Here is a 21,292-nt window from a genome sequence, read left to right as displayed (position 1 = left end):
CTTCATACCACACAGCACCACCATATCACACAGTACCACCATCTCACAGCACCTTCATACCACACAGCACCACCATACCACACAGCACCACCATGTCACACAGCACCATCATATCACACAGCACCATCATATCACACAGCACCACCATACCACACAGCACCACCATATTACAGCACCACCATATCACACAGCACCACCATCTCACACCATCATATCGTAGAGCACCACCATATCACACTATACCACCATATCACACAGCACCACCATATCACAGCACCACCATATCACAAAGCACCACCATATCACAGCACCACCACCATATCACACAGCACCACCATATCACACAGCACCACCATCATATAACACACCATCATATAATACACCACTATCATATCACAGCAGCATCATATCACACAGCACCACCATATCACAGCACCACCATATCACACAGCATCACTATCATGTCACACACCACCATCATATAATACACCACTATCATATCACACAACAGCATCATATCACACAGCACCACCATTACACAGTACCACCATCTCACAGCACCATTACATCACACAGCACCACCGTCACACAGTACCACCATCTCACAACACCATTACATCACAACACCATCATATCACACAGCACCATCACACCATAGCACCATCATATCACACAGCACCATCACACCATAGCACCATCATACAGCACCACCATCTCACAGCACCATCACACAGCACCACCAGGGGAAGCTCGGCATTGATTTCCTATACGGGAGCCGCAGAAACGTGATCCCCGCCTGGGCTGCCTTCCTCCATGTCACGCCCCTGCCCTCCTGCTGCTGCTGGACTGCCTTCCTCCATGTCACGCCCCTGCCCTCCTGCTGCTGCTGGACTGCCTTCCTCCATGTCACGCCCCTGCCCTCCTGCTGCTGCTGGACTGCCTTCCTCCATGTCACGCCCCTGCCCTCCTGCTGCTGCTGGACTGCCTTCCTCCATGTCACGCCCCTGCCCTCCTGCTGCTACTGGACTACCTTCCTCCATGTCACGCCCCTGCCCTCCTGCTGCTACTGGTCTGCCTTTCTCCATGTCACGCCCCTGCCCTCCTGTTGCTGCTGGACTGCCTTCCTGTATGTCACGCCCCTGCCCTCCTGCTGCTGCTGGACTGCCTTCCTGTATGTCACGCCCCTGCCTTCCTGCTGGGCTGTCTTCCTCTGTCACGCCCCTGCCCTCCTGCTGCTGGATTGCCTTCCTCTATGTCACGCCCCTGCCCTCCTGCTGCTGCTGGACTGCCTTCGTCTATGTCACGCCCCTGTCCTCCTGCTGCTGGGCTGCCTTCCTCTGTCACGCCCCTGCCTTCCTGCTACTGCTGGACTGCCTTCCTCCATGTCACACCCCTGCCCTCCTGCCGCTGCTGGACTGCCTTCCTCCATGTCATGCTCCTGCCCTCCTGCTGGACTGTCTCCTGTCACGCCCCTGCCCTCCTGCTGCTGGGCTACCTTCCTCCATGTTACGTCCCTGCCATCTAGTTGCTGGGCTGCCTTCCATGTCACACTCCTGGCTGCCTCTTGTCACTCCCCTGCTTTCCTGGACTGTCTTCCATGCCATTTCCCTGCCCTTCTGGGCTGCCTTATTTCAAGCTACGCCTCTGCCCTGCTGGACTACCTTCCTCCATGTAACTTCTCTGCCTCCATACTGGGCTGCCTGTCTTCGTGACGCGTACCTGGCTTCCCTCATGGTGGGCTGCCTTTCGTCTTGTCTCACTAATGCCCTTCTTTTCCTGGGCTGCTTTCCTCTGTGATGTCCCCTGTCTATGCCCTCTTCTATGTCACACCCCTCCTCTCCTCTTTCTGGGCTGCCTTCCTCCATGTCACACTCCTTCCCTCCTAGACTGCCTCCTTACCACGTCCCTGCTCCCTTCCTGCTGTTGCCAGGGCTACCCTTCTCCCTCTCTTTCATATTTTACCCTCCTCTTCCTCTTCTTCCTCCTGTACTGCCTTCCTGGCGGGAATAGGAACACAAAACGCAAATTCCAAATTTGGAGAAATTTTGAAGATTGCAAGGTAAAATGTATGTTGATAAACCTAGAAGACGAGTTCACTGAATATGTAAAGATTCACATGTAGTAACTCCGAGACAGTGAAGATAAGGTACATGGTGTGCAGAGCAGTATAGACACTCATTTCTTTCTTCCTGCCCAGTATAAGAGCATGGGATCCTCTTGGTGTCCAGGCTGTCAGTAGTCCCAGGAAATGAACATGCGGATGTTGAGGCGAGAGCTGCTATTTGCAGCTTCCTATGTAGCGGTCTTCTGCTTCACATTAACTTCATGGGTCACATACACAGATTTGGACTTGGGAAGTGGCAGACCCAGTGGGCCCTACACGGGTGCCACAAACTATGTGGGGTTCGTCAGTATAGTGTGTTTGGCCCTCTTTCAACAGGAATCATCACTTTCAGACTCTTCGTTATCATTTAAGGATTGAATGCATACGCATGTGCTCCCACGTTATCCTTAACCACCTGTCTGCAGGTGGTGCTTCTTCTCTCTGAATTGTGGTATGGAGGCCACTGTGGAACACATTTAAACTGCCTACTACTTTAGCGTTTTCTCACGCATCTTTTTTTTTTTTTTAATTATTGAGGTGCCTGTTGGGATCTCCTGTAACTTTTGTGACATTAACAAATTTAATGGGAATTTTAACCGATGCTGGTTATTTTTAACCTGGCTTATATTATTTGTATGGTGTGTGTATTTGTATTTAAAGCATTTGTTTTTGTTACTTAGCTTTTCCTTGGATTTTTTTTATTGCTAAAATAAGTAACACAAATATTCTTGCACATTTGAAGTAAGGTTCGTAGCATCTTACAATATGTGCAGGAGTTAAAAAATAACAGTACCTTTGTAAAGGCGGGGTGGTGGTTGTGGTGGAAAGTGGGGGGGGGCGAAGTGATGGTTAAAATGGATGGAGGGAGAGAAATGGTGGTGAGGAAGGGAGAGAGGGAGGGTGGGTGTGCAGGTGCGGTCGCTGTGGTTCTTGCAGACACCTGGTGGGGGTGAGGAAATACTATGCGTTCCCTTGCTTCCGGTGAACACGACTCCACCCTCCAACCCCCACCCCCAACATCCCTCTATCCTTGCTCCTCTCCCTCCCTAATCCTTTCTACCCTGACCCCTACATCCTTCCAACGTCCCCTTCCCTCCCTCCCCTTCTTCCCTCCTTCCCTCCCCCCCCTCCTTCCTTCCCTCCTTCCTTCCCTCCCGTCCTCATCTTCCTGTTGTCCCTTTGCTTGAGGGAGGCTCGTTCCTCACGCTAGTCTTTGACTTTCTCTGTTCATCATTATCTCTTGTGTCACGAATGTTGTGTCTTGACCCATTTTATAATATTTGTCAAGTCATTCTTTCTCAACATTTGTTTTGATTTGTTCTCTTGTTTGTTAATTTTAATTTGTATTTGTACTTCTGTAGAATGACATTATTTATCACAGGAGGTTCATACACTGACGATGAAAAAGTATGAGTGAAATTCTAAAAGACCAATTTGAGGCGATGTTCAGCAACCCACTACACGAGAGCAGCTTGGAGAAAGCATATTTTTTTTCATTACATCTGAAGTTCACACAAATTATATAACTGCCATAAGCATTAATCACGCAGAATTTGAAAAATAAATAAAACACACAACACCTGAACCGGATTCGTGGAATTCCTTATTTGTAAAGAAGAGAAAAATACCTCTAGCAGGAGCATTCAGTATCCTTTCCAGAAAGAGCCTAGATTAGATCTAAGGAAATAGCAGAGGTCTTAAAAGAGTTCGTATAGTTCCGAATAGACAGCAATAAGATGGGACAACCTAAAAGTCTTCGAAAGAGTGATGAGACGCCAGATTGCAAATTTTATGCAACAGCAGAATCTACACAACCCAGACCACCATGGAAGGAAGATCATGCTTGTCATATCTAGTAAACCACCACGAATTAATGAAGCGTAGGGGAAAAAATCCTGATGCAGTTGTGGTGCACACTGATTTTGCAAAGCCATTTGACGAATGCGATCATGGGTGATTGCGCCCAAAATGAGGATAATAGGCACAACGGGGAAAGTAGGCATATGGATATTCACCATTCTGACAGAATACGGGGTGGTAGTAAACAGTAAAATTCAACATTAAGAGGTAGAAAGAGCTCAGTATCCCAAGGCACTGTCCTGGTACCTTTGTTTATCCTCACAACAGATAGATAAAAACACTCGACCACAATTTGGTATTATCATTTGAAGATAGCAAACTAAGCATAAAAATCGCCTCGATAGAAAACGCCAAAAATTTGAAGGTGGATGTTAGAAGTCTTTCAGTGATTAGTGTAGAATAACATGACGTACAGTGGTGACAAGTTCCATCTACTTAGATATAGAAAGAATGGAGAACTCAAAGGGGACGTTGTAAAAACACAACAGGTGCGCCAAATAGAAGGAAATGAATATGTGAAGGACCTGAGAGTCGTATCAACCGACCTAGCTTTACCTGGAGAGTTCCTGAGGTCGCTTCCGAAAGTCACTAGCCCCAGGGTGACTTTCGGAAGCCTGATCCCAAACCAGACCTGGTTGTTGGCCTGATCAATCAAGCTGTTTGTCGATGAATGGTTCAGAGAACCGACATGTTGATAAATTAGACACATGTGCAACTCTTGGGTATCTTTATTGAGGAAACGTTTCGCCACACAGTGGCTTCATCAGTCTTGTCTCAACCTTGAGTCGATGTGGTCAGTCCATCAATCTTGAATAGAATACGGCATACGTGCGGAGAAGGAGCTTATAAACCGTAGGCAGGAGAGGTGCAGCAGTCATAGGTGGTGTCACATTTGTTCAATGTGGAAGTAGGTCGTGCCCAAGAATTAGGCAAGCGAAGAATTCCCAAGTATTAAGATCCCAAGAAGTTGCAGTGTCTGACAGGTTTGTAGATGAATGGTTCAGAGAACCGACATGTTGATAAATTAGACACATGGTTCTCTGAACCATTCATCTACAAACCTGTCAGACACTGCAACTTCTTGGGATCTTAATACTTGGGAATTCTTCGCTTGCCTAATTCTTGGGCACGACCTACTTCCACATTGAACAAATGTGACACCACCTATGACTGCTGCACCTCTCCTGCCTACGGTTTATAAGCTCCTTCTCCGCACGTATGCCGTATTCTATTCAAGATTGATGGACTGACCACATCGACTCAAGGTTGAGGGACTGATTACCTCATTCTCCTCCTGTTCTTCAAGATTCTCCTTTGTATGGACTGATGAAGCCACTGTGTGGCGAAACGTTTCCTCAATAAAGATACCCAAGAGTTGCACATGTGTCTAATTTATCAAGCTGTTTGTCCCCGCAGCTCGCAGTCCAATGTATGCACCATAACCCGGTTGATCAGGAACACTTTTGAGGATCTGTTGAGTTCCCTCTAGAAGACAGCCAGGGGTTTGTCGGTAATCTCCCTTATGCATGGAAGGTGAGGGAGAGCATTGAAGAGTCATGGTTACAAAAAACGCAATTTCTGATAAGCTTAGACAGCTCCAGTGAATGCTAGAAAGGACTGCCTTTCTAGCATCCAGCCTGTTACTGGGTTTTCGTAACAAGTAGTCAGTATCCTGGTCCAATTATCCAATGGAATTCAGTAAGAATTATTAGTGCTTCAGGATTACAACTGGTAGGCTACTAACTAGAGAAAATAAAATTTAATAAGTTTATTAATAACGTCTAGAGGTATAAGATCAAAGTAAATTAAATTAATCAAAATCAAAATAATGATAATAATCACTTATCTCGTGTACAGGCACATATCACATTTATAAGTGTTAAGTACCGTCTGGTACATTAACATTTAATACACACACTTATTTGTATATTGTATGTGTGTAAGTGCTCTAAGTAGTTCACTATGTCTCAAGACTCGACTAGACTTAAACCAGTGACTGACAAAGTCCTCACATTAACTAACTTCTTGACCACCTGGCAATCAGAACAGCTTGCTTGTACAATAAAACGACTGCTAAGCCAGACAACAATATAACAAGCAACTGTGACACAATCTGGATCAAGGAGATAATATAACGACACTAAGTAGGGACCATCTGCAGATCCTCCACAAAAGTCACAAAACTCCCATACTACTGAATCTAAGTTCAGCATAAGAAAATCCCCAACTGTGACAGTACACAGATACCAGTACAAATTAGGTCAGAAGCTACAGCTCAGGACCTGAGTTGCTCAGAGTGTCTATGCGACACACAACCTCAGTACAACGTCGAAAATCAAGTCTAGACGATGTTCTGTGAACAGAGTCCCACAGAACCTACAACAGTAATGAGATAGAGATGATCTTCCAATAAGGGAGATTTAGGCACTTCTTGTCTGGAATACGTCCAACCACCAAGCGAGTCTAGACCAGACTGAATACTTCAGGCGAGGTGTGAACACCCCCCCCTCTTGATCACGTGTTAGCTCCTTGGACAGTTGCTGCCCAGCAACACCGAAGCCGGCAGAGTAACAAGCCACAAGCGATAATTACAGTAGTTAGATAATCAAGACTTGAACTATGAGCACATAATATATGAATGTTACATCCTACCTAACAACATAACTAAGTCAAATAATAACATAAAGCAATATATTTACGATTTAGCTATTATCGCAAATATAAGCAATGTAAAATTATATGAAAAGGTAATATATATTATATACATATACATCATATACATTGTGACCCATTCAGGGGTTGCAACAATGGTCCCTTAACACTTCTTGAATTCTCTCATTGCACTCTACCCTGCTTTTCATTGGAGGTAAGGTGCACCATCTGCGAAGCCTCTTGTGTTCATAAGTAGTAATTTCATTGTGTAGGTTTGGTATCGAGCCCTTCAGTATTATTATGCGTTTTCCTCGCCTGCATTCTAAGGACTACAGTTCTAGGGACTTCAAGTGTTCCCAATAATTCAATTTTTGATTGTGTTTATACTATCTGTGAAGGTTCTCTCTATATTTCCCAGCTCAGCAACTAGAGAGAACAAGTAACCAGTAGTCATAATTAGCTTGCCATTCCTTGTTTTGAAGATTATAGTTATCCAACCTATTATTTTCTTGCAGTAGCCATAATAGCATTGTTGTGTTTTTTGAACGTGAGCTTCTAACATTATTACTCCTAGTTCTTTCACATTTGACACGTTCTGTTGAGCAGCTTGAGTTTGATTTGTACTCTGATCTTGTTTTTATTTCCACTATTCTTCCATGGTGTAATTAATTTGTGTTCACTGAACCTCATATTGCTGTGAGTGGATCTCTAGATTTGCCATTACCTTTGATGAGTTACGAGAGTTTTTCTCCTCCCTGAGCCTGGCCATGGGCCAGACTTGGCTATCTATATCAGCTTGTAGGCTCGCTATATCTTCAATATAACGATGGCCTGGGTAATGACTGGGTCGATAATGAGAACTTTCATAACAAGTGCCAGTTGTGACACTATTGAAATAACTTGTGCTCCCACTTAGAGTACTGATGGCTCCGTTCAGGTCAGGAGAGAGAGATCAGAGCTGAAACAGATAGAGATCATTTACGGCCCCCACAGATCCAACATAGCATTTAAATTACAGGGTTTGCCCCGAACTCATAAATATGTACTCACTAAGGGAAGGATAGAGAAGCATGATAACATGTGGAAATTACTTGAGGACCTTGTCCCAAATCAGCACCTGCCATAACAGCTTACTCGAGTGAATGAGATAAGAGTATAATTAGAGAATATTGTATCAACATCTTTGCTCCCAAAACATTTGTAACATCTTACTAGAAGATAGAAACACTTCCGGAACAAGTGAAGAGGTCTTCTGAAGGAAACTTAACAAATGACTCTCAAGTGTAAGATCAACCAAGCTGTGGTGGATATGTAGGCATCCGCCTGGGTGATCAAGCAGGCATAGAGCCACGGCTAGGCTGTGAAAATAGGGAAACTCTCGAAACCCATCAGAGGTAAAGGTAACCTTTCTCTTCCTTATCACATTCTCTTTTACCTCCTGCTTTCTTGCCATCTGCTGTGTCATGCCTTCTTCACCCTTGCGCTCTCTCCCGTCGCGGGTGGTGGCTTGTGTTTTGCCAGCTGAGGCGTTGTGTTCTGCCTCACACTCCCCTTATATTGAACCTCTGCTTCCTTCATGCCCTCCCCCCTTCTCATTGTTTCTCCTTTCTTCTCTCCCTTTTATTGTTCCTACTTTCTTCCCCAGCATTCATTATTTCTGCTTTTCTTTTCTCCCCCTCAGTGTTCATACTTTCTTCTCTTGCCTCATTATTTGTGCTTTCTTCCCTTCCCCCCCCCTCATTATTAATGCTTTCTTCCCTCTCCTTCATTGTTCATGACTTTTTCCCTACCTCATTGTTTTTCACTTTCTTACGTCACTCCTTGTCATTTCTGCTTTTCCCATCGTTGTTTTTGCTTCTTTCCCTGCCCCTCATTTTTTCACCGCACCTAATTCTTCTCACCCTCCACTTTGCCTGGAGATCCATATCGTTCATGTCTTCAGGAGTGGGGTACACTGTTGCGATCATGTGATCATTGATCTCTTATGATTGTTAATGACTGGATGTTGTCTTCAGGACTAATGGCTCGCTGAACACTAAACTGTATTGGGACTTAATACTCAAGTATTTCACTCCTTTCCTTGTTGTCGTCAGTATATGATCCATGTCCTTTAATCAAAGGCGAGAAACTGCATATTTTTGCCCTGGATTTTCTTCCAATTTCACTTTATGTTTCTGGTTCTCTTTCTCTCTTCTGGACTTTAATGCATTCAGTTTAAGTTCAACTTTTTTCATTTCTCTATTTTCGTTCTTCAGAATGAGTTCTGTTACCAATCTTCGCCTGTACAGGGTTGGCTCTTCCTCTCCTACCTGGAGGTTATTCCGGGGATCAACGCCCCCGCGGCCCGGTCCATGACCAGGCCTCCCGATGGATCAGGGCCTGATCAACTAGGCTGTTACTGCTGGCCGCACGCAGTCCAACGTACGAGCCACAGCCCGGCTGATCCGGCACTGACTTAAGGTATCTGTCCAGCTCTCTCTTGAAGGCAGCCAGGGGTTTATTGGCAATTTCCCTAATGCTTGATGGGAGGCTGTTGAACAGTTTTGGGCCCCGGACACTTATGGTGTTTTCTCTTAGTGTACCAATGGCGCCCCTACTTTTTATTGGGGGCATTTTGCATCGCCTGCCCAGTCTTTTACTTTCGTAGGGAGTGATTTCTGTGTGCAGATTTGGGACCATTCCTTCCAAGATTTTCCAAGTGTAGATTATGATATATCTCTCCCTCCTGCGTTCCAACGAGTACAAGTCAAGCGTTCCCAGTAGTTAAGGTGCTTGACAGAACTTATACGTGTAGTAAAGGATCTCTGTACACTCTCTAGATCTGCGATTTCACCTGCTTTGAATGGAGATGTTAATGTACAGCAGTATTCCAGCCTAGAGAGAACAAGTGATTTGAAAAGGATCATCATGGGCTTGGCATCTCTCGTTTTGAAAGTTCTCATTATCCATCCTATCATTTTCTTTGCACGTGCGATCGTGGCACTGTTGTGATCCTTGAAAGTGAGATCCTCAGACATTACTACTCCCAGGTCCCTTACATTATTTTTCCGCTCTATTGTATGGCCGGAGTCAGTAGTATACTCTGTTCTAATTATTATCTCCTCCAGTTTTCCATAACCTAGCTGTACTTTCTGCTTCGTAATGGTATGCCTGAAGCATACTGCTAGGGGTATTGAGTTCATCTTCTCCATGTACTGGTTTAAATCCTCGTTTATCATATTGTCGTTCCAGCATATTACAGTAATCTCGGAAACATCGGGTAAGGCAAGTTTACAAGAACTAACTGAAGTAGATAAGAGTATAGTCAGTGTAAGTAGAAGTTAGTAATTACTGATGTTGGAAGTGAATCAAGTGTGTGATAGGCAGGTTATGTGCTTAATTCATGATAATTAGTATTGGTGTGGGGAGGGAGGGAGTGTTGAGGGATGTTTGTATATATGCATAGCACTGGCTCCTCCATTTGACTTGCTGCATTGTCAGCTTGACAGACAGGTGGTGATGGTTGTGTGGGTGGTGGTGGCGGGTGTGCAGGTAATGGTAGTGGCAGCATGGTGGTGGTAGCAATTGTGCTAGCAGTGTTGGTGGTGGCAGTTCTGCTGGTAATGGTGACGCAGTGCCGTCATCCTTATAACTAATTCAGTTTGAATCCAATCGACTGTACGTGGACCATTAAAACTACCATTTGCTGTTTCCTAACATCAAGTATACTTAAATTCCTAAAATGGGGATTGAAGTACAATATTCATTGTATACTGTATAAACCTGGAGATATATCACTGGTTGTATATATCCTCTGATGCTGGTGTACCTGGAGAGAGTTTCTCGGGTCAACGCCCCTGCTGCCCGGTCTGTGACCAGGCTTCGCGGTGGATGAGGGCCTGATCAACCAGGCTTTACTGCTGGTCGCACGCAAACCGACGTACGAAAACCACAGCCAGGCTGATCAGGTACTGACTTTAGATACCTGTCTAGCACCTTTTAAAAACAGTCAGGAGCCTATTGGTAATTCCTCTTAAGTATTCTTTGAGGGAGTTGAACAGTCTTGGGACCGTGATACTTATTGTGTTGTCTCTTAGCGTACTCGTGGTGGGCCTGCTTTACACTGGAGGATGTTGCATCTCCTGCCGAATCGTTTGCTTTGGTAGTGTAGTTAAGAGTAGTAGGTATTTCTGTACTCGACAGAATTAGATACACTCGCAGTGTGCGCACCGAATGTGTTCCAGACTGGGTACTGTGACTTTTGTTCTCAGTACTTGATAGTTTTATGGTCCCTTTGTTATGTGGGTGTAAAGTTGGTGGGTTAGGGTAGGGGGATCATTGGGTAGTGGGTTGTTGAGGGAGGTGGTGTTGTGGGGGTGAGTTCTGGGCCCTCCACTACCCTCTTCACCACCGTAATTAGCACTCTTCCCCCTACCCCATTGTTCCCTAAACCTCCATCCCTCTATTGGTCGACGCACTTGTGCTAAAATGGAAGGGAAGAGGGTTAGGAGGGACTACAGCAAGAGGGGACCTAGGGAGGGTAGGAAAGAGGGAACCCAGGGAGGGAAGGACAGCGGGAACCCAGGGAGGGAAGGAAAGCGGAAGCCCAGGGAGGGAAGGAAAGAGGGAACCCAGGGAGGGAAGGACAGCGGGAACCCAGGGAGGGAAGGACAGCGGGAACCCAGGGAGGGAAGGAAAGCGGGAACCCAGGGAGGGAAGGAAAGCGGGAGCCCAGGGAGGGAAGGAGAAAGGGAACCCAGGGAGGGAAGGAGAGAGGGAACCCAGGGAGGGAAGGAGAGAGGGAACCCAGGGAGGGAAGGAGAGAGGGAATCCAGGGAGGGAAGGAGAGAGGGAACCCTGGGAGGGAAGGAGAGAGGGAACCCAGGAAGGAAAGGAGAGAGGGAACCCAGGGAGGGAAGGAGAGAGGGAACCCAGGGAGGGAAGGAGAGAGGGAACCCAGGGAGGGAAGGAGAGAGGGAACCCAGGGAGGGAAGGAGAGAGGGAACCCAGGGAGGGAAGGAGAGAGGGAACCCAGGGAGGGAAGGAGAGAGGGAACCCAGGTAGGGAAGGAGAATGGGAACCCAGGTAGGGAAGGAGAATGGGAACCCAGGGAGGGAAGGAGAGAGGGAACCCAGGGAGGGAAGGAGAGAGGGAACCCAGGGAGGGAAGGAGAGATTGAACCCAGGGAGGGAAGGACAGCGGGAACCCAGGAAGGGAAGGAAAGCAGGAACCCAGGGAGGGAAGGACAGCGGGAACCCAGGGAGGGAAGGACAGCGGGAACCCAGGGAGGGAAGGACAGCGGGAACCCAGGGAGGGAAGGACAGCGGGAACCCAGGGAGGGAAGGACAGCGGGAACCCAAGGAGGGAAGGAGAGAGGGAACCCAGGGAGGGAAGGAGAGAGGGAACCCGGGGAGGGAAGGAGAGAGGGAACCCAGCCAGGGAAGGAAAAAGGGAACCCCTCCAGGGAAGGAAAGAGGGAACCCAGCCAGGAAAGGAAAGAGGGAACCCAGGGAGGGAAGGAAAGAGGGAACCCAGGGAGGGAAGGGCAGCGGGAACCCAGGGAGGGAAGGACAGAGGGAACCCAGGGAGGGAAGGAGAGAGGAAGCCCAGGGAGGGAAGGAGAGAGGGAACCCATTGAGGGAAGGACAGCGGGAACCCAGGGAGGAAAGGAGAGAGGGAACCCAGGGAGGAAAGGAGAGAGGGAGCCCAGGGAGGGAAGGAGAGAGGGAACCCAGGGAGGGAAGGAGAGAGGGAACCCAGGGAGGGAAGGAGAGAGGGAACCCAGGGAGGGAAGGAGAGAGGGAACCCAGGGAGGGAAGGAGAGAGGGAACCCAGCCAGGGAAGGAGAGAGGGAACCCAGCCAGGGAAGGAGAGAGGGAACCCAGCCAGGGAAGGAGAATGGGAACCCAGGGAGGGAAGGAGAATGGGAACCCAGGGAGGGAAGGAGAGATTGAACCCAGGGAGGGAAGGACAGCGGGAACCCAGCCAGGGAAGGAGAGAGGGAACCCAGCCAGGGAAGGAGAGAGGGAACCCAGCCAGGGAAGGAGAGAGGGAACCCAGCCAGGGAAGGAGAGAGGGAACCCAGCCACGGAAGGAGAGAAGGAAACCAGCCAGGGAAGGATAAGGAACCCAACAGTTTATTTACCGAGGCACATGAAGGCTACCTGAAGGACATTTCCGGGGGTCAACGTCCCAGCGCCCCGGTCCTAGACCAAGCCTCCTGAAGGATCAAAGCTGCTGTTAATATTGGTTGCTTGAAGTCCAGCGTACAAACCACAACCCTGCTGGTCAGGCACTGATTTAAGGAACTTGTCCAGTTCCCTCTTGAAGACCGCTAGAGGTTTGTTGCTAATTTTTCCTTAAGCACAGAGGTAGGGCGTTGAAGAGTCGGGGAACTATCACTCTTCGGGTTCTCTTGTCGCGCCCCTGGATTTTAGTGGAGGTGTTTTGTACCATCTACCAAGTATCTTATTGTCATACGGTGTTATTTCGATGTTCAGGTTTGGGACCAGACCCTCCAGGATTGTTCACGTACCCTGGGTTCTACTTGTTAAGAAGTTAAATATCCATAATTCCATATACCCACTTTTCCATTTATGCCTTTTGCTCACACGCATTTTGTGCGCCATCACACCATGGTAGCGCTTGTCGAACGCTTTTGAAAAATCATTGTATGCTACATTAGCATTTAGCATTAGAGTGGAGGAAGATAGCATTCGTAAGCAGACAGAAAAGGAAAGTAAGGAACTGGCCACGAGTGTCTTAAGAGGTAGTCAATACCAAGGCAGGATCAGCACCAGAAAATGCTGTCCAAAAGACTGGCAGTGTTAGGTTCCCATATTTCAAGGTTGATGATAACGAGAGTATATATAGAGCATTCTTGTGGCCTAAAAGCATAGATCCCTGGGTGCAGAGAGGAGGAGCGTGAATATACAACAAAATCTCTGCGGCTATCAATTTGATGTATTTTGAAGCTGGAGAGCACTGATCGGGTACTGTACAGCAGACCAGGATAATCATGTATACAGTCCAAATTACTGGACAGTATATTCAGAAACATATTGTTGGAGTATTTAAGAGAGGAACTTTATTACTGAAAATTAGTATGACTTTTTGGAAGGCAAAACCTGTCTCCACACACCTAGTGGTGTTTTAATAAAGATTAATATAAATGAAATAGCAGTATTGAAGGTTAGACTGCATAACTTATATTGCTAAAAAAAAAAAAAAAACATTCGACACAGTACTCTAGAGATTACTCCACAAATAGAGGAGATGGTAGAAAGATAAATACCTGATGAACAGAAGACACTGTGATGGCATTGAATGAAGCATCAGAATGCTAAAGGGTAATGAGGAGTGTTCTTAAAGATCAGTATTAAGTTTATTCTTAATGTACAGAAATAACGTACCTACCCGGAGTCTACCTGGAATCGATTTTCGGGGTCCATATCCCCGTGGCCTTGTCCCAGACTAGGCTTCCTGGTGGTTGGCCTGATCATCGAAGCTGTTGCTAGTTGCATGCAGTTCAGTGTATGCGTCACAACCCGGCTGATCAGGAAGTGATTTGAGGAACTTGGTTCAGTTCCTTGAAGAAATCTAGAGGTCCGTTGGTAAGTCCCTTGATGTATGAAGGTAGGGTGTTGAAGTCCATGGCCATTTACACTTAGTCATGGCACACTTACTTTTCATTGAGAGTATTTTACACTATTTGCTAGGCAGCTAGCCTAGGCAGAGATTTCTGTGTACAGATTTTGGAACAAATTTGAAGGTGGAAATTATAATGATGTGCTGATGATGTGCACTTAATGAAAATAGTCAGAATGAGAGAGAAGAGACAGTGCGAGAGTGGGAATTAGTGGATGTGTTCACTGTCATGTTCACTCTCTGGTCTTTCTCTGTCATCGATTTTTGTATTATGTGTGTGTGCTCGTATAGGTGCGCTCGTGTATACTTGTGCCATTTACCCCTCCCCACCGTCCTCAAGAGATTCAGTGGATTGTCAGCGAACTCGAGCTGTACCGCAGGTTATTGTTCAACAGTATGTTGTAATACACTTTGAAGGTAAAGTTACATAACTACCTTTATCACAAATAGCTCTACCAAGAAATGTGCTTGGTCTTAACGCTGGGAATGACCCGATGTGTGTGTGTGTGTGTGTGTGTGTGTGTGTGTGTAGGTATTTACACATCGGCCGTTGCCCACCAAGGCAGGGTGACCCGAAAAAGAAAAACTTTCATCATTCACTCCATCACTGTCATGCCAGAGGCATGCCTACACTACAGTTATAAAACTGCAATATTAGCAACGCTCCTTCCACTGTACTTCGCATCTCCAGGAATTAAGTCCGGCCTGCCGGTTTCCCTGAATCCTTTTATAAATGTTACCTTGCTTACACTCCAACAGCACGTCAAGTCCTAAACACCATTTGTCTCCATTCGCTCTTACCTAACACGCTCACGCACGCTTGCTGAAAGTCCAAGCTAGTCCCACACAAAACCTTTACCCCCTACCTCCAACCTTTTCTAGGCCGACCCCTACCCCTCCTTCCCTCCACTACAGATTTATGCACTCGAAGTCATTCTATTTCGTTCTACCTTCTCTACATGTCCAAACAATCTCAACCCTTCCTCAGCCCTCTGGATAATAGTTTTGTAATCCCACACCTCCTCCTAATCTCCAAACTACGGATTCTCTGCATTATATTCTCATCACACATTGCGCTCAGACATGACATCTCCAGTGCCTCCAGCCTTCTCCTTATTGCAACATTCACAACCCATGCCTTACACCTATACAAGAGCGTTGGTATAACTATTCTCTCATACATTCCCCTCTTTGCTTTCATAAAGTTCTTTGTCTCCACAGACTTCTCGGTGCACTACTCACCTTTTTCCTCTCGTCAATTCTATGATTCACCTCATCCTTCATAGACCCATCCGCTGACACGCCCACTCCCAAATATCTGAACACATTCACCTCCTCCATACTCTCTCCCTCCAGTGTGATATCCAAACTTCCGTTACCTAATTTTTTTTTTTGTTATCCTCATCACCTTACTCTTTCCTTTATTCACTTTTAATTTCCTTCTTTTACATACTCTACCAAACTCATCAACCAACCTCTGCTACTTCTCTTCAGACTCTCCCAAAAACACAGTGTCATTGGCAAAGAGGAACTGTGACAACTCCCACTTTGTGTTAGATTCTTTATCTTTTAACCCCACACCTCTTGCCAGCACCCGGGCATTCACTTCTCTTGCAACTCCATCTATAAATATATTGAACAACCATGGTGGCATCACACATCCCTGTCTAAGGCCTACTTTTACTGGGAAATATTCGAACCTGAGCCTCACTATCCTTGCAAAAAATTTTCATCACTTTCAGTAACCTACCTCCTGTTCCATACATTTGTAACATCTGCCGCATTGTCCCCCTGTCCACCCTGTCATATGCCTTTTCCAAATCCATAAATGCCACAAATACCTCTTTACCCTTATCTAAATACTGTTCACCTATATGTTTCACTGCAAACACTTGGTCTACACACCCCTACCCTTCCCAAAGCCTTGTTCATCTGCTATCTTATAATTCTTTCAATAATAACTCTACCATACACTTTACCAGGTATGCTCAACAGACTTATTCCCCTATAATTTTTACACTCCTTTGTTCCTTTTGCCTTTATACAAAGGAACTATGCATGCTCTCTGCCAATCCCTAGGTACCTTTCCCTCTTCCATACATTTATTAAATAAAAACACTGACCACTCCAAAACTGTATCCCCACTTGCTTTTAACATTTCCATCTTTATCCCATCAATCCCAGCTGCTTTACCCTCTTTCATTCTACTCACTGCCCCAGGCACTTCCCCCACACTCACAACTGGTTCTTCCTCACTCCTATAAGATGTTATTCATCCTTACCCTATACACGAAAACATGGCTTCCCTATCTTCATCAACATTTAACAATTTCTCGAAATATTCCCTTCATCTTTCCCATTCCTCTAACCCTCCATTTAATAATTCTCCTTTCCTATTTTTAACCAACAAAGCCATTCTTTCTCTAGGCTTTCTCAACTTATTAATTTCACTCCAAAACTTTTTCTTATTTTCAACAAAATTTGTTGATAACTTCTCACATTGCTTCACCACTCTCTTAACCTCTCTTTTTGTCTCCATATACTCCTCCCTCCTTGCATCACTTCTATTTTGTAAAAATCTGTCATATGCTAACTTTTTCTCTTACTATCTCTACATCATTCCACCAATCGCTCTTCTTCCTTCCCGCACCCACTTTCCTGTAACCACAAACTTCCGTTGAACCCTGTAACACTACGTTCTTAAACCTACTCCATACATCTTCTACCCCATTGCCTATACTCTCACTAGCCCATCTGTCCTCCAACAGTTGTTTTTATCTTACCCGAACTGCCTCCTCCTTTAGTTTCGGGGGTCAACGCCTCCGCGGGTGGGTCTGAGACCAGGCCGCACGGTGGATCAGGGTCTGATCAACCAGGCTGTTACTACTGGCTGCACGCAAGCTGACGCACGAACCACAGCCCGATTGGTCAGGTACTGACTTTAGGTGTCTGTCCAGTGCCTTCTTGAAGACAGCCAGGAGTCTATTGGTAATCCCCCTTTTGTAGGCTGGGAGGCAATTGAACAGTCTTGGGCCCCGGACACTTATTGTGTTGTCTCTCGGTGTACTCGTGGCGCCCCTGCTTTTCATTGGGGGAATGTTGCATCTCCTGCCGAATCTTTTGCTTTCATAGGAGTGATTTTCGTGTGCAGGTTTGGTACCAATCCCTCCAGGACCTTCCAAGTGTATATTATCATGTATCTCTCTCGCCTGCGTTCCAGGGAATACAGATCAAGGACCTTCAACCGTTCCCAGTAATTTAGGTGCCTTGTCACACTTATGTGTGCCGTGAAAGTTCTTTGTACAATCTCCAGGTCTGAAATGTCGCCAGCCTTGAAGGGAGCCGTTAATGTACAGCAGTACACTAAAATCCGGAGTTGTTTGTGACCTTATCGTTATATCAGTCCATTTTCGTAAGAGGACGTTGGTTTTAGTATAGGTAATTAGAAACCATTGATAAAGCAGCGTAGTCACTGCGCCACAACGTTGGTTTTTGGAAAATGTTTACCTGGTCGCTGTTACATTCAGAGAACATGCTCATCAGTAAGTTTTAATTTTAGTAGCTTTATTAAAATGGGTTAATTTTAGTTAGTTTATTTGGTCCTCACTTAATATAACGTGTTGAACTTGTTAATAAGATCTGAATATTAGTAAAGTCATGTTGTGCCGTCGAAGAAGAGGTTGGTTAGGTAGGGGCCAGTGTTGTCTAGGTCCCACAGTACTTAAACTTTGTGGACATCCAGAAAACAACTATTATTCTTGAGGAAGAGCAGCCATCAAGAGCCTCATTCTGCTGCACCTTTCTCAACAATGTCACTCTATCAGCAATCATTTATTGTTTTCCTAAATTACTGAGAGTTACTTAGTTATTACGTCACTGAAGAAATAACCACTTAACCATAGGAAAGCTCTACAACTGGCTCTATTTTAATTATATTATTTTAGTAAATTGAAGTGTAAATTTGTAATTATTTATAATATAGAATAAAAACACCGCGTGAGGAAGACTGAGCTCACCTGAATCTGGAAACAATTTCTGGGGTCACTGCTGCTACTGCTGTCCCAGACCAAGCCTCCAGGCTGGTGCAGCCAGCCACACACACTCCACTGTATCCAGCACAGCTCGACTGATCAAAAACTAATTTGAAGAACTTATCCAGTTATCTTTGAAGAGAGCTAGGGGTCTGTTGGTAATTCCCCTTTGAAGGGATTTTAAATATTTTTTAATTATTTAAAACAATTATTGTGTCATTTGTTAGTGTAATCATTGCGCCCTTGTTTTTCATTGGATTTGTTTTAGGCCGTCTAGGGAGCCTGTTGCTTTTGTAGGTTACCCCCACGACCCGGTCCCAAACCAGGCCTTCTGGTAAGGAGTAATTTCGGTGTGCAGATCTGGAACTAATCCCTCCGGAATTTTCCAGGTGAAAATTGATATATTTTTCTCGCTTCCATTCCAGAGATTTCAGGCGTTTCAATTAAATGAAATGCATCACTGAATTTATACGGGCCGTGAAGGTTTTCTGTCTACAGCTCTACAATTTCGCCTGCATTGAAAGGAGCTGTTAGTGTGCAGCAATATTCTGGTCACTAAAGAACAAGTGACTTTAGAAAATCATCATTGGCTCGGCGTCTCTTGTTTTGAAGGTTCTTATTATCCATCTTTTCACTTTCCTTGCATTTGTGATAGTAACAATGTTGTGGTATTTGAACGTAAGATCTGAGACTTTTACAATCGTCTTCCGTTATTTTGAGTGGTTTCAGTTTATTTAAACCATGTTCCAGTTTTTAATTATTTTTTACATAGTGGAGTAACCGAAATTTGTCCTTAGTGAACATTACATTGTTAAGCAACATATACCAGCACGTAGTTATAAATGTTATTTCCTCATCTACCAAACAAATAAGTTAGGTGTCCCCCCAAGGTAGCATCCTGGGTCCTCTTCTCTATTTTCAGCGACTTTTCGATCGCCTCGCAGCAACCTGTGTCTTATAATGTTCTGTACTTGGATCAAAACAAATAAACTCACTTTAAATGTAAAAAAGAAAGCCTTTGTTTCTTTTAGGAATAAACAATGCCCACAGTTAGTCAAAATTAATAAATCCTAAGTTAATAAAAAAATTAAATTTAATGAGCATATAAAGTTCATACAAAATACACTTTCAAAAAACTGTAGGCATACCCTCCATAGTTCACTATTATGTTAATCTCTACTTCTTCTGTTTCTAGTTTACTTATACTTGGGTAATTTGTGCTTGAGGTGCAGCCTCCACTACCCACCTCCAGTATAATTATCGGGGTTTGTGAGGTAAATGTCGGAAAATTAAACTTTAAACCTTGTAGATCCATTTTGTGTAAATAAATAAGAAATGGGAATGAGACAGAGACAGGTGGGGGATGGGAGAGAGAGTTACATAAAGGATGCTTCATTTATCTCATGTCAACGCCCCTACGGCCCTGTCCCAAACCAGACCTCCCTGTGGATCATGACCTGATCAGCCAGGCTGTTACTGCTGGCCGTATGCAGTGCAACGTGCAAACCACAACCCGGCTAGTCAAGAAATAATTTGAGGAGTTTGTCCAGTTTCCTCTTGAAGGCAGCCAGATATTTCCTGGTAATTTCCTATGTACAAGAAGGGATGGCGTTAAAGAATAGGGGACGTCTGACACTTGACCAGTTATCTCATATTGCGACCCTATATTTTCCCGGGGGTACTTTGCACTGTCTCTTGTTTTTACCTGGAGTTACTTCAATGTGCAGGTTTGGGACCAATCCCTCCAGGGTTTTCCAGGTGTAAATTATGATGTACTTTTCTAGCCTACTTCCCAAGGAATACATTTGGTATTTCAGGCATTCCCGGTAGTTTACCTGTTTAAGTTCACTTTACGTTTTCTAGCACAACAATCTCTTCTGCTTTGAAGGGAACTGTTAGTATACAGCCTGGAGAAAACAAGTGACTTGATGAAGACCATCGCTATGGGTTCATCATCCCTTGTCTTAAAAGTTCTTGTTATCCAGCCTATCATTTTCCTTGCGGTAGCAATGACAACATTATTATGACTCTTGAAAATGAGACATCCAGCAATAGTTGGACCTTTGTATTTTCTCTCCATTATATTCTGGTGAAACCTTTCACCTTGCTTTTCACTCAGAGTTCTCACAGTTTCCTGAATGTAGTCCAAATGAGTATCCAGGAAGTGTATTTTGAGACATCCTTACTCTGAAGTCTCGCACATAAAACTTTCGTTTTATTGAATGATGAGAGTTTGTCCTGTACTCCATAGCATTCTTTATTTCCTCCATTCTTCCATAGCGGAGCAACCGAGACTGGTCCTCGTTAGACATTTTTTTGTCTAAGGCCCACTGAAGACTTCATTTATATCCACTTGAAGATTTGTTGTGTCTTCGATGGACTCCGCTCTCAGAGATTCTGGTGTCATCAGCAAAGGATGTTACGTGCTATGAATTATGTCTGTCAGATATAAGAATGAGAGACAGAAGTGGAGCTAGTTGTCGCCTTGAGGCACAGAGCTTTCCATTGTAGCTGCCTCTTACTTTGTTTACCCACTATGCGTTGTATTTGTTAAGAAGTCTAACATATATCTTCCCGCTTTACCACTTATTCCTTTTTTTCTGGGACAGAATGCATGGGCATTCTGTGGGGATGTCAGTGGCGTTTTGAGTCTCATTTATGAAAAAATGTTTTTGATTTATCTGTCTGCAGACTGATGAGTGGGTCACTGAACGCAGTCGTATTGTGACTTCAGTATTTCCTTAATATCATTAGTGTGTGTTCCTCCATCTTTAAGGAAAGGCCTTTTACTGGATGAGATTTTTACCCTGGAATTTGCACCCTTTATCTCTCTTAAATTCCATATGTAACAAGTTTGTGCTCAGTGTACCGTATTTCTTTACCTAGAGTTTCCTTTCGTGCATCAGAGAGTCTGCTGCCTTTGAGAATATCTGATATCCGTCGTTTTCACCAGTGAAGGGACTGCCTCCAGATTTCATCATCATCATTGCCATTAAGTTATGTATGTATTTGGTGTATA

The 21,292-nt window shown here is 44.9% G+C and overlaps 1 protein-coding gene across 5 annotated transcripts in view; it reads left to right on the top strand.

The window, feature by feature from the left end:
• Positions 1-21,292, top strand: part of gus (splA/ryanodine receptor domain and SOCS box containing gustavus) — an 843,229-nt gene that overhangs the window by 101,190 nt on the left and 720,747 nt on the right. The gene's annotated exons all lie outside the window — the stretch shown is intronic.

The sequence above is a fragment of the Cherax quadricarinatus genome, chromosome 23 (genome assembly GCF_038502225.1).
Source record: "Cherax quadricarinatus isolate ZL_2023a chromosome 23, ASM3850222v1, whole genome shotgun sequence".
Lineage (NCBI taxonomy): Eukaryota > Metazoa > Arthropoda > Malacostraca > Decapoda > Parastacidae > Cherax > Cherax quadricarinatus.
This window is presented reverse-complemented; position numbering and strand designations above follow the sequence as displayed.